The sequence below is a fragment of the Anomalospiza imberbis genome, chromosome 13 (genome assembly GCF_031753505.1).
Source record: "Anomalospiza imberbis isolate Cuckoo-Finch-1a 21T00152 chromosome 13, ASM3175350v1, whole genome shotgun sequence".
Lineage (NCBI taxonomy): Eukaryota > Metazoa > Chordata > Aves > Passeriformes > Viduidae > Anomalospiza > Anomalospiza imberbis.
Window position 1 is genome coordinate 16,932,011 of NC_089693.1, and position 13,666 is coordinate 16,945,676.

At 48.4% G+C, this 13,666-nt stretch overlaps 2 non-coding genes across 2 annotated transcripts; both read left to right on the forward strand.

The window, feature by feature from the left end:
• Positions 1 to 8,744: 8,744 nt before the first annotated feature.
• Positions 8,745 to 8,816, forward strand: TRNAG-UCC (transfer RNA glycine (anticodon UCC)). The gene has a single exon. It is a non-coding gene; the product is annotated as a tRNA-Gly (tRNA).
• A 4,729-nt stretch (positions 8,817 to 13,545) lies between these two features.
• TRNAM-CAU (transfer RNA methionine (anticodon CAU)) lies at positions 13,546 to 13,617 on the forward strand. The gene has a single exon. It is a non-coding gene; the product is annotated as a tRNA-Met (tRNA).
• The last annotated feature ends 49 nt before the right edge of the window (positions 13,618 to 13,666 follow it).

Consider the following 13,666-nt stretch of genomic DNA (forward strand, 5'->3'; position numbering starts at 1 on the left):
CCACACATGTCTTGCGTACTGTTTATATGTAATTTTCCAGAATAGCACTGGTAGATGTACATGAAATTAGGAAATGGCTGAGCAGCTCCTTGTGCCAGCTGTGCGGAGGGATCGGCCTTTAAAGCCAGGTCTTGATTAATTAATTGAGTTAATGTGCTGTTTAGCGAGCTTCGTTACTCTGCCGCTGCTTCGTTTGCTTGCAGGGAGAGCAGGGACAAGCCCAGTGCTGCACGGGGCTGGGCGGGAGCCCTTCCCCTTCCTTATGTCCCTCGAAGGAGCGGCGACACCCCTGCCCGCCCCGCTGAGGGGACCGGCGGTGAGACCCCTGCCCATCCCGGTGAGGGGACCGGCGGTGAGACCCCTGCCCATCCCGGTGAGGGGACCGGCGGTGAGACCCCCCCTGCCCATCCCGGTGAGGGGACCGGCGGTGAGACCCCCCCTGCCCATCCCGCTGAGGGGACCGGCGGTGAGACCCCTGCCTTGTCCCGCTGAGGGGACCGGCGGTGAGACCCCCCTGCCCATCCCGCTGAGGGGACCGGCGGTGAGACCCCTGCCCGCCCCGGTGAGGGGACCGGCGGTGAGACCCCCCCTGCCTTGTCCCGCTGAGGGGACCGGCGGTGAGACCCCCCCTGCCTTGTGCCGGTGAGGGGACCGGCGGTGAGACCCCCCCTGCCCATCCCGGTGAGGGGACCGGCGGTGAGACCCCCCTGCCCATCCCGGTGAGGGGACCGGCGGTGAGACCCCCCTGCCCATCCCGCTGAGGGGACCGGCGGTGAGACCCCCCTGCCCATCCCGGTGAGGGGACCGGCGGTGAGACCCCCCTGCCCATCCCGGTGAGGGGACCGGCGGTCCCGCCCCGCAGAGGAAGCAGCGCGGCCCTCGGGCCGCCCGCGCCCCTCGCGGCGAGAGGCGGGCGGGGCCGCGGCCGGTGCCCAGGGCAGGCGCGGCGGGAGGGCGGCGGGAGGGCGCCGGGAGGGCGGCGGCCCCGCCCGGGGCACAGCCCGCGGGGGCCGCGCCGACACGGAGCGGGGGATGGGGACGGGGACGGGACGACTCCGAGATGCGTTTGTTTTCTGACGTGGCGAGGGCACTTCCCGCCCTCCCCGATCTCTCCTCCGCGATAATGGAAAATTTAGGAATAGTAATTTAAAATTTTAACTCTTCAGTTAACCCTTGAAGTTTCTTTCATAGGGAGCGCTATCTTTTGGAAAGAAAAAGAATTTAAGACGAAGTTTATATTTTATTTATCTCTGGGGCTATAATTTCAACGTGCCCCACTTTTTAGGGTAAGACACCCTAAGAATTTAGAGTGGTGTGGTTTGCTGGAGACCTGTTCTTTGTTATTTATTAAATACACATGGAAAGTAAAGAACAAAAGAGGAAACTGGTGAAAATTGTCTGGGCCACCTCTTTTGCTCTTTCAGTTTTTGTGTAGCAATTCCGAAAGGTAAAGCCCTCCTCGATAGTCCTCCAGAGGGCACATGACCTCGGGTTGAGAAAAAGGTTACTAAGATTTTGTTCAATATATTCCTTCAACAAAATCATAGAGGAATAATAATATAAAACATAGTAAATATTTTTATTTTGTCTATATTTTTCTAGTGGATAAATTCCTGGGATATTTTATAAGACCGATGCAATCTGCTCAGGAGTAGATAAAGTTTGGTTCTGTAAAAGTAGCTCAGAAATGTTCTGTGCTGGCAGCCTTTATGCAATCTGCTGGAAAAGTGAACTAGTGAACATAAATGCATGGGATCATGGTGCCTGTGCAAATATGAGGTTATCAATCATTATTAAATATGGTTATTAGTTTAAGAAAAGGGGCTGCTATTTGAATTTATCAGTGAAAAATGAGATGTATCCAAAGTGGCTCAATTTTTATTCATAAGTTTTGCCAGCTGTCTGTGTTGCTAACTAATAGAAGCCTCTTTAGTAAGCTTTTGTTGCCATTGCTTAAAAACCATTTGGTGTTTCTGGGGAGATACTTGGGTCAATAGTATGTAGCTATTAAATATATATTGTATGTGCCTCCAAAAATGTTTTAATATACTAAAGACCATAGGTACCTAGTTTGGTAGAAAAATAATCCTTGAGTATAACACTTGGCTTTCAATTCCTTGTTCCATAGTAGGTGTTCTGGCATTCATGCCAGAATTTTATTTTCCAATATTTTCACATTAACTTTTGCTATTGTTTCCAAACGTGATTGTATGGTGTTGAGAGGAAGTAAAAGAAGTGACGACTTTTCTGACTTTCTCATGTGTGAGTCACTAGGTGGTGCCATTTCACTTCTCTCGAATCACAAACTATCTTACATATTCTTTTTAGTAACAGATGTTAGTTGCGTTTTTAAAAGAAAACAGCTGGTCTTCTGAGTTCTTTTTTTTGAAACTTTTGTGGGGTTTTTTTCTGAGACTGCAATATAGATGTTTTGAGTGAATGAAACTAATATATTAACGAGAATGTGCAAAATTTTAAAGTTCTGTTCTTTTAAATTGTCATCAACTTCCATTTTTACATTTTACTGATCTAACAAGAGACCAGACTTGACAAAAATGCGCATTTAAAATGTAGAATTGTTTAAGGGTCTTTAAGTATCTGCGGCTAATGTGAATTATGATTCACCTGCTACTTCAGTTGAGGCATGGTGGTTTTCATCCACTGGCAGCTGCTCTGCATTTCTCTGTGTACTGAGATCCGAAAAGAACAGAATTAACAGTGGCTCACTTTTACCTCTTGCTGTAGTTCTGGGATATAACAGCAACCACTTTGTGCAGTTTCATGTAACATGCTTAAAGTTGTTTGGGGAACTGTTGTTTCATAATTCCACATAGAAAGGGTATGTCACACAATTCATGTGCTGACTGACAGTTAGGTACAAGTGATGGATATTATTCAAGTTTAACCACTAAATTTTCTGTTTAGCTATTAGAAATAGAGAGGCTTCCAAAACCATTTTTTGCAAAATGGATTGGACACATTTTTCTTGTGAGAATGGCAAAGTAGAACTTTACATTCACAGGAATGCTTGTTATTAATAAAATTACTTATTTTGAGAAGTCCTAATATTGGGTTTGATTTGCTGGCCAGCAGTTTTTTCTCAGTGAGAAATGATGTTATAAAAATGTAGCTGCCATATTGTGGTAGAAAGCATTTTACGATTGGACAAGGTGCAGTGAGTTGGGTTCACTATGGAACAACTTTATCAGTTTGAGAATGTCAGGAAAATTAATCCACAAACACTAGAGTTTTATGCTCAAAAAGGAAACAGAGGAGTCCTGTAACTTTACTTGAATAAAGGGAGAGGTCATGGGGCATTCCCCATGGGGTCTTCCATAATTTTTAGGGGATGCAGCCTCCTTTTTGTCCTAATTTCCTGGCCATATTTTCCCTCTCTCTTTCCCCACTGGCTGAGATACTTGAGAGGTACAGTGTCCCCAAAATGTCTAATACCTAAACCCCACTTCTAATGTATACTCCCCCTCCCCATTTTTCTTTTTTCTTGTGTCTCTGTTGTTTTTCTCTAAATCCAGTCTTGAGTGAGTAACAGTGTGTATCAATTAGCAGAATTCCTATGGAATTTATGGTTCCCCATTGCTTCTTTCACATCTCTGTATCCAGCCTTATCTACCATCAGACCCACAGTTTGTTTATAAAGACACCTCTTTCTCAATCCTTTCAATCCCTCCTCTTCTTATTTTCTCAAGAATTGTCTTTATAAACCTTATTTATCACTGGCTTAACTTTCTGTTCCTGGGTCCTTTTTGGTTTTGCAATTATTTGCAGTGACATCATTTTCTGTTCTTTTGTAGCCATTTCCGGATCTGTAGGCATGAATGCTACCTGCATCCCTTTGATCACATATTGAACAAGTTGCACTAAACAAGGGATCATACATGGTAAAAAGATGAGAGTTGCTATAGCACATAACAGGAAAAAAAGCATTCCTTTAATCCACCATGAAAACATGTCCCATTTCCATCCTTTCCATGTTTGGACTGATACATGAGCTAACTTGTTCCCTTTCTTATTCCCTTTCTTATTCCCTTGGTTATTTGTTTTACCACTTTTCCATTGTCGTCTATTTGCAAATGACACTTTGAGTCATTTAATTTGTCACACACTCTCCCCTCGTTTGCTAATAGATAATCTAATACCATCTTGATGTTGAAATATTGCATTCCTCATCTGAGTGCATTGGTCAGCAAGATGGTCAAGGGCTGTAGCTGGCTGGTTGGTTATTATTTCAAAGATAGTTTGTAACCTAATTTAAATTATGAATGGTTTCTCTGGCACCTGATATTAATTCATTAGGACTCCATGTGGCTGGTCCGTGGTGTTGTATAATTTGCTCAGGTGGTCATTCATCTTTTCCCCACTTTTGGGTGCTCCCTCCAGCGAGGGCTGCATCAATTGACTGATTTTCTCTAATTAGATCATCATATATCTTGATTTCTAACTGATTTCCCTGAAGGTGTGATAGCAGTCCAATATACCCTACATAACATATCCCTGACCACTTTGGAAGTAACCTGTGATCAGCATGTTGGCCACAAACCCAGTAACGCCCAACCTCCCAGGTATGTACCGTCCTTAATTACCTCTGGGAGAATGTGCAAACTACCTCAACGTTCTCCCAAGGGATTCTTTCGAGATATCTCAGGGTCATCATCCCTTTTTCTAGGACCCCTTCCTGGCTTTAACTGTGCGCTGGCCCCTTCTGTGTAGGAGCAAATGTTGGACCTTACATTACTGGAAGTGGTATGCAACATTTCCTTTGTTAGTTCCTGAAGGAGAATGGCCATGTTTTTTCATGGGAAGGAAAAACATGTAGCCCCACTGTTGGAGGTGCAGATAAGAAGCTGCCTAGTGGAGGTCAAGGGAGGAACCACTTTCTGTCCTGGCATATTTGGTGTGGAAGCACTTGCCTCAGTTTGTACAGTGATGAAGTTGATCTCCATCTTTGGAAGGTGGTCTCCTGATAGATTCAATTTGGCATGTGGTATCCACATCTCAGAGGTGGCCTTGAAATTCTTGTAGCACACATCTTTTGAACAAGGTAAGCAGCTACCCTGAGGCTTGGTGTGCAGCTGGTCTAGTGCCCTGGGCAAGTAATGCCCAGTGGTGGTGTTCTGTCACCTTTTATATGGGGTCAGTCCCCAGGTGTTTTGTATTTGGGGGGAGAGGATGCTATTTCTTTTGAGATGGGTTTATAGTTCCTCTCTTTGGGAAAGAAAGCAAGATTGGATGCACACATTGGGTACTCTTACTGAGCATAAAGGCTTTTTCCAATGGGCAGCCCTCTGGATTAGAGCTGTTGAGCTGTCAAGTGGGAATGGAAACGCCAAACTGCTGAGAATTTTGTCCTGGTAGTTTTAGTGTGTGAGCAGTCCCTGGTGCTGTTCCATTTGGATCCTGACTCTGTGAGACTGAAGGCTTAAGATGGTACCTAGAGCTGAGAAAGAGAGTGCCGATAGCAGGATGTGTGCTGGTAGTTTGATGGGTGCAGTTGAAGTTGTAGGCAGCAAGAGCTTTCTCAGCTGACTTCTTTGTGAACTCTGGTTTTGAGAGATGTTTTCAAGCTTGTGGCCAGACTCTGTGAGAGTGAAAAGATTTATTAAGGAAAAGGAGTTCCTGTTGTCTTTTAAATGTGGTGCAGAGAAGGGTTTGCATTTTGAAGTGGAAGATCAGCGAAACTTTTTTGTCCTGAGTGGATGATTTGAGAGCCAGAGACTTTTGCCACTTGGCTCTGCGCTCATGGTGGTTTCGAGCTGGGATCAGTGCATTTCCTTCTTTTGCGAGTCGACACCACCATCGTGTGGTTGTTTTCATGAGCACTGACAGTGCCCAGGAAAAAGCCAAGTGCTTTTTTGGCCCAGCCCCATTTGTGTGGGAGCAGTTTGTGGAAGAGCTCCACTGTGGATCCTGGCTCTTGGTGACTGACAGAATGTGATTCTGCATGTACCGGTGAAAGAATAGGAATCATTTCGTTGTTAGCTGTACACAGCTTATAGGTTGCAAAAGAAAAGGCAATTCCAGCACAGCATGTTTCTTTTAGAATGTTTTCTTGTGTGATCAGCTGCTGAACATGTAACTCACACCCACTGAACTACATCCAGCTCCATGGAGATGTGTGCTTTCCCTGAAGCTCCACGTACCATCTTACCCTCTCACTCTTGCACATCACAAACCCCTTCCAAAAGTCCAGCAGGTATTCCCAAAGGAAATGTCCAACAACAAAAAGCCAATGCCAGCCTTCATCTTCCCTTTGCAGTCTCTAAATTAAACAAAACACACTAGTGATTTGCACTTGCCTTATATAGCATCATCACATTCTCTCAAGGTGGCAGGGGCCATCGCTAAAGTGAAGCATTTCCAGCTGCAGTTCAGACTGAGAAATGTGCCAGGAGACAAAGCATTTGCTGACCTTCCCTCTTCCCTGTGAAACCTGATTTTCACAACACAATCACTTTCAAACACTTTCATTGTTGCCTTATTGAAGCATCTGTATCTGCCAGAGAAGGAAGTGTCAGGACAAAAGGCTTTACTAAACTACCCTCTTTTCCTAGCAGCCTCTAAAGTGCACACAGCGTGCTGGGACTATGCACCATCCTTCTCACATGTACAAATCAGACATTTCTGGGTCAGTTCTAGAGAGAAATGTGAGGGGCAAACTGTCTAGCACTGGGCTTTGGGCATTGAAACTACCAAAGCTGGGCTTTACAGAGAGCTTGGGGGGTGGCATGGCCCTGGCTCTCTCCCAGAGAGGGCTGGCTTGGCAGTGGGGCTCAGTGTCACCGGGCTCAGGGAGCTGCAGCATGTGGGCAATGAATCCCTGCTGGCCTCCTTCCCCAGGGAGTCACCCCAGGAGGAGCCATGACGTCAGTGTCACCTGCACACCCAAGCACTGGAGCAGGTGTGACACACCACAGCTGTGGCAGGGAGGGGGTCAGGCATGGCACTGTCTGCACGCTGTCCCTGCTGCTTCTCCTCCAGCTGCTGGGGGGCAGGAGCTCCCAGCCACCTGCTCCTGCAGCCAAGGGGCCACTGGGACACTGAGGGCTTGTGGAAGTGAGGGGCCATTGTGACACAGCAGGGCTGCACAGAACCCATGGTGTGTTGTGACCCTGTGGGACCCAGGAGACCCTTGTGATGCTGTGGAACTTCACAGATCTCAGGCACTGTGACACCATGGAAACTCAGGGAACCCTGGAGACGGTGGGAAAGCTACAGAACCTGACAGAAGTCTGAGGAGCACTGTGACTCTACGGAACCTGGTGGAACCCAGGGCCCTAGTGACACTGTGGGGCCTTTTGGGACCAGGCAGACCCTGGTGGGAGTCCACATGATCATTAATCCTAGCAGGAGCCTGCTCCAGGTGAGCTCCTCTCTCCAGACTTCCACAGGTCCTGCCAGGATCCTACTCCAGTACTGGCCTGCCACAGGCTCATGGCTTCCTTTGGGAATGGCTCTGCTCCAGGATGGCATCCTCTACCCTCTTCCCCTGCTACCTGGCATGGCTCACGGGTGGCTGTGGAGCAGCGGGCACAGCTTCCCCCACAAGGCCCTGTGTATCATGGGCACACAGGTCTTCCTCAATTCCCTGCAGGCAGCTCAGTCCTCAGTTTCCCAGTGTGTGCTTGACTCAAAGATCTGGAACCATTCTTTCTCCTAATCTGTTTGCTGCTGTGACCATTTATAGGGAGATCCAGGATCAGGGCCAAGCAGGTATTCCCAGGGGACGCTGTATTGGCTAGTGGTGGCTGGGTGTTGAGACTGGAGGTGATATGGAATGCTGCAGGGTGCTCTCTGTGGGAAGAGGTGCTGCTCTGTGGGCTGCAGTGTGCTGCACACAGATGGTTCCATGTCCATGTCAGACTTCTGAGCTATCAGCAGTTTGTGGCCTCCATGAAAACATAATGCAGAGAGGGTAGACAATGCCAGACAGAGAGAGGAGGAAAGAAAGAAGGGTCAGGAAGAGCAGAGGGAAAATTCATAATGCCATGGTACTTTGGTTACAAGAATGTTGAGTGAAGCAGACAAGCTGATCTGGATAAGAGCAAGGAAAGGCTGTGTTTAGTGTTTGTTTGGGTTTTTCTTGTTACTCATTATGTGAACCTTTTCAATTGGCCAAACATTAATTTCCCCAAGTTGTGTCTGCTTTGCCAACAATAGTATTTGCAAAGCCATGTCCCAGTATTTATTTTGTCCTAGAAGAATTCTCATCTTACTTTCTATCCTTATCATTCAAGGAAGATGGAGCAGGAGTGAGCAACTGGGTGAGCAGTTGACTGTGCTTACCCCACCACAGGCATGGCCCCACAAATGCACCTACACTGCCACAGTGTGTGATGGCGTTACCAGCATCCCCTAAAGCACCACCAGCACTCACACAAACAAGGGAGGCTGTCTGATCCTTTTCTTCTTCTCTGGCTGCTCAGGACTGGAGATTGTTGCTGGACACCCAGATCCATCTCTCCCAGACACACACCATAGGTCTGTGCAGCCTGTGCCTGCATCTCAGTCCTGATCTGTCCAGGGTCCTGCTCCAAGCCTGGACACTCCCTGGTGCTGGTTTTCTCTAGTGGTTGTCTAGCCCAGCTTGAGTTTTCCAGCCAATATCTTACCCACAGAAACACCCATACTCTGGCAGCTTGTAGCAATGCACATAAAAAGAGCCAGCCTGTGCTTGGAGCTGGCTGGAATGTGAAGTGCAGGAGCAGGCAGCCCATGAACACAGGGATGCGTTGGTGGTATAGTGGTGAGCATAGCTGCCTTCCAAGCAGTTGACCCGGGTTCGATTCCCGGCCAACGCAGCATTGATTTTCTTGTCGTGCCTCTGCAACTCTGGATGACAAACCACAGCTCCGGCCCTCTACTCCCTGCCATGACACACCCTGTGTTGATGGACAGGTTTCTTCTCGTGCCCGGTTCTCCCCAGGACCCTTTCCAGGGGTTCAGATGAGGGTAATGAAAAATATCCACACAGCATCAGGTCTTGGGGCCCTGGAGGACACTGCTTCCACCAGTGTCTTTTTCTTGCTGAGGTGGCTCTGGGCTGGGTTCCTCATTGTTGGTATAGGAGCCAGATGAGAGGGATTTTCAGTGTTGCTGCTGCAGCTGGTTGCACCTGGCAAGAGATGCATGCTGCTGTGGCATGGTAATGATGAAGACTGACAATGCTCAGGTGGGGACCGAGGCATGAACTGCACTTCATGAGGCCAGTTATGCAATTTGGGGGTAGAGTGGGAGGAGGTCTGTTCTTTATAAAATGTCTCGGTGTAACATTAGGGTGAAATTGCTCTCCATCCTCCACCTTTTCCACCTCTGCAGTGCCAGCTGATCAAATGGTTTGTCATTCCCCTTCAGAGGGGATGCTGGTACGTACAATGTCTGTGTTCATAAGACACAGTCATTACATATGTAGGACTCTTTCTTGAATACAAACTGTGGTACATGTGGGATCTTCATTTGGAATGACCTGGTTAACAGTCATGACTGCATGTCTCAGACACCCTGTGTCACCAACCCATATGTAGGGCTGTTCTTATTGGGGCTGCTTGCAGCTCAGATACTCCCTCACTTTCCTAGAGACCAAGGGAGGCTGACCACCAGCCTGTAGTTCTCTGGGGCCTCTTACCCTTTTCAAAGACAGGAGTCTTTTGCCTTATTTTAGTCCTCAGGCATCTCTCCCAGTCACCATGATCATTCAAAATATTGAAAATGGCCTGACAATGACATCAGCCTGTGCTGTAAGTACACATGGGTTCATGGGCAGGTTCATGGACAGGGGGATTGGAACTAGATCATCTTTAAGGTCCCTTCCAATCCAAACCATTCCATGCTTCTCTAATTCTTCGATTCTATAAGTTATGTATGTCTGTTATTCCCTGATCTGATCTTCTTTCACCAAGAAAGTGATCCCCTTTCACCAAGGATGCACCATCATTACCCCAGAGTCCCTCTGATCTCTCAGGCCTGGGATTCCTGAAGCTTGGCTTGCTAGTGAAGACCAAGGCAAAGGAGTCATTCAGTGTATCAACCTTTTCCATGTCCTGCACCATCAAGCTCTCCAGCTCATTCACCAATGAGCTGTGTGTGCCTTTTGTCACGTGGGTACTTACAGAAACCCTCCTTGTTGTCTTTAACATCCCTGACCAGATGCAATTCTATTTCAGCTTTGGCTATCATAACTGCATTTCTGCATGCTCAGATTGAGCATGAAGATTTGAAAAATGAGAATTCTTAATTAGCTTATGCACTTTTGTCCTGTAAACTGCCAGCCAGATGCTTTAGTGAATATACCTCTGTGACCAATCAAAACACTTCCACCCACACCCAGGCGTGCACATACCCACCCCACAAACTGCAGGAATCCTCTGAAGAGACAAGCAGAGGACAGGAGCTCTGGAGGCTCAGGGGAGGATGATGGAGCAATGGCTCACAGCTATTGCCAAAAAAAAAAAAAAAAAGGGTGGAAGCTTGCCAGGCCCAGCAGCATGACAGGCTGTATGGGTCGAGCACGTGCATGTCCAACCACACAGCTGCAGACCCTGACCTGTCAGGTACACTTCTGCCTGCCTGAATCCTGAAAGTGGACCATTCCCCAAAAGAACTGCAGGCCTGGAGACAGCCCACACTGGACCAGATTTATCCTGAAGGACTGCTGCCCTGAGAGGATGTACACTGGAGCAGGAGAAAAATGGGAGGAGGAATAAATAGCAAAGGCAAACTGCTATGAACTGACCACAACCCCCAACTGGGCATTAAAGGGAGGAGATAAAAGTTTCAGGAATTAATCACAGAATCCTTTAGATTCCAAAGAACCTTTAAGATCTTCAAGACCGACCAGCACTGCCAAGGTCACCAGTAAGTCATGCTCCCAAGTGTCACATCCACACATCTTTTAAATCCCTCCAGGGATGCTGACTGCCCTATGTAGCCTGTGCCAGTGCATGACAACCCTTTTAGTGAGGAACTTTCTGCTAATATCCAATCTAAACCTCCCCTGGCAAGAGGCTTGAAGAAGAGCAACTTGAGGCCAGTTGCTCTTCTCCTGTTGCTTGATGCTTGGGATCAGAGCCTAACCCCCACCTGGATACAATATCACATCAAGGAGTTGTGGAGAGCAAGAAGGTCCCCCCTGAGCCTCCTTTTCTCCAGGCTGAGCCTCCCTTGATTGTTCTTGGGGCTCCAGACCCCTCCACAGCTCCGTTCCCTTCCCTGGACACGTTCCAGCTCCTCAATGTCTCTCTTGTCATGAAGGGCCAAAAGCTGACCCCAGGATTGGAGCTGTGGCCTCACCAGTGCCCAGTGCACAGGGCCACTCACTGTCCTGGTCCTGCTGGACACACTATGGCTGGTACAGACCAGCGACCATTGGTCTTCTTGCCTGCCTGGACACACCTGGGTTCATCCATTGTCAGCCAGCATCCCCAAGTCCTTCCCCTCCAGGCACTTTCCAGCCACTGCCCCAGCCTGGAGTGTTCCAGGGACTTGTGACATAAGCACAGGACCCAGCAATTCATCTTGTTGAGCCTCAAAACATTGGCCTTGGCCCATCAATCCAGCCTGTCCAGATCCCTCTGCAGAGTCTTCCTGCCCCCCACCAGATCCACACTCCTTCCAATTTTATCTGCAAATTTACTGAAGGTGCACTCCACCCCCTTGTCCAGATCATCCATAAAAGTACCATGAAATGGAACCCATGAAAAAAGGGAAGGTAGGGGGAAGGTGATGTAGTTTTGGTTTGGTTTTTACCATCCAATCTATTTTGATTGGCAAGGAAGTAAGTTAATTTTTCCCCAAATTACTCTAGTTTGCCCACATGGTAATTAGTCAATGATCTGCCTGTCTTTATGTTAACCCATGAGATTCTTAATCTCATTTTCTCCCCCTGTCCTCCTGAGGAGCTGGAGTGGGAGACAGCTGGGTGAGAGTCTGGCAGCTGGCCAGGCCAGCAGACATTTTCATCCACAGGAATGAGAGAATTTATACAAATGAGAGAATTCACACACTTATCCTCCCTGCCCTGTGGCTCGTGCTACAGCTGCGGAGTTTCTGACAGATTTCATTCACAACTCTGGGATCTGCTCGTCCCAGCCGCCGCTCCGAGGTTCCTGCTGCGGCCCTGAACCTCTGTCGGGCCCGCCCGCCATCACCACGTGAGGGAGCGGCGGCCGGGCCGCGCCACAGCGCCCCCTGCAGGCGCGGGGGAATCACCGCACCCGCCCTGCCCGGCCCGGAGCCAGCAGCGCCCCTGGCGGCCGGGCCCGGAACTGCAGCAAGGGGAGAGGCTGGCACTGGGATCGTGCTCGGTCTGTGCCAGGGCCAGAGCTGGGGTTTGTCTGCCCTGTTACACACACGTACTACTGAAGAACTGTTAATCCTTTCTCCATGTCTTTGCCTGAAAGCTCCTTAATTTCACAGTTACGATAACTGGGAGAAAAAAGAATTGTATTTTTTTTTCACTTCAAGGAAGGTTCCCACCTTCCTTGACAGATACCTGTCCTTCAAACCAAGAAAATGAAGGAGGCTTCTCCACCTTCATTAGCATCTGCAGTGGCCCAGTTCTTGGACACAAAAGTGTCTCAGAGGTGAGAGGTCTCTTTCATTGACCATGGCCATGGTACACACCTCAGTACCCCCAGCAGCAAGATACTGATGGTACAAGGCAGGAACATCCCAATAGGGTCAACAACCTTTGGGAGATGGTCACTCCAAGACCAAGAAAAGGAAAAAAAGTTTAACCAAAAGAGTCTGTGTAACACTGATGTGGCAAAACACCAACATCCCAGGGGTCCACCTCACTTCCTTGTGCCTGTTAGAAAGAGGCTGTGGGACTGAAGAGGGATGAAGTCACAGCCAGCAACCCCTCAGGGCAAAACATGCTCTGTGCTGGGTAAGCACATGGGTGAAATCCTCAGCTTCTCCTCAAAATGAGTCACATTGCAGTGCTGACAGCACATCCTCTTTTTATGCCAGAGTCCTGCTGCCACATGGCAGCTGTGAACACATCAGTGCTGTCCAAGGCAGACACAAGGTGTGTGATGTGCTGAGTAGCCCTAGTCCCAGGCTTTATGTTCTCATCTAGGTTTTTTTCCAAATTATATCTCCTACTGACAGCAATTTGGGAAATCTTGCTCCCGAATTTGTGAGAAACTTGTGCAAAAATCCACCCACCTGGCTTCCTATATGTTCTCCATAAGATGCTTGCCTGTTTTCCTAAAATCTGATGGACGGGTGGTTGTATACCACAGGTGAATGGTGGCTCCTACCAGGCAAGCCAAAAAGCAGAAGATACCAGATGGGCTTTGTCTCTGTTCTGCTTTCAGCAGCACAGTGGGGACTTAGCCTGTGTTCCTGGGAGAAGGTCAAAGCTATAACAGCAAGTGGGCACCACACTGAGTTCATTCGTTGTCCCCCGTTTTGAGGCTAATGGGGTGTTCCTGTCACCCTGCGCAGGCTGTTGGTGCTGCCGGGGTTGTAGAATGGGGCGGGATTACAGATGACAATATATACTTGTGAAACCCCAACAATACAGACAGCAGAGTGGCGCAGCGGAAGCGTGCTGGGCCCATAACCCAGAGGTCGATGGATCGAAACCATCCTCTGCTAGTAACGTTTTTGTTCCCTTTTCTCGGGTGGGGAGCCGTCACCAGCCCAC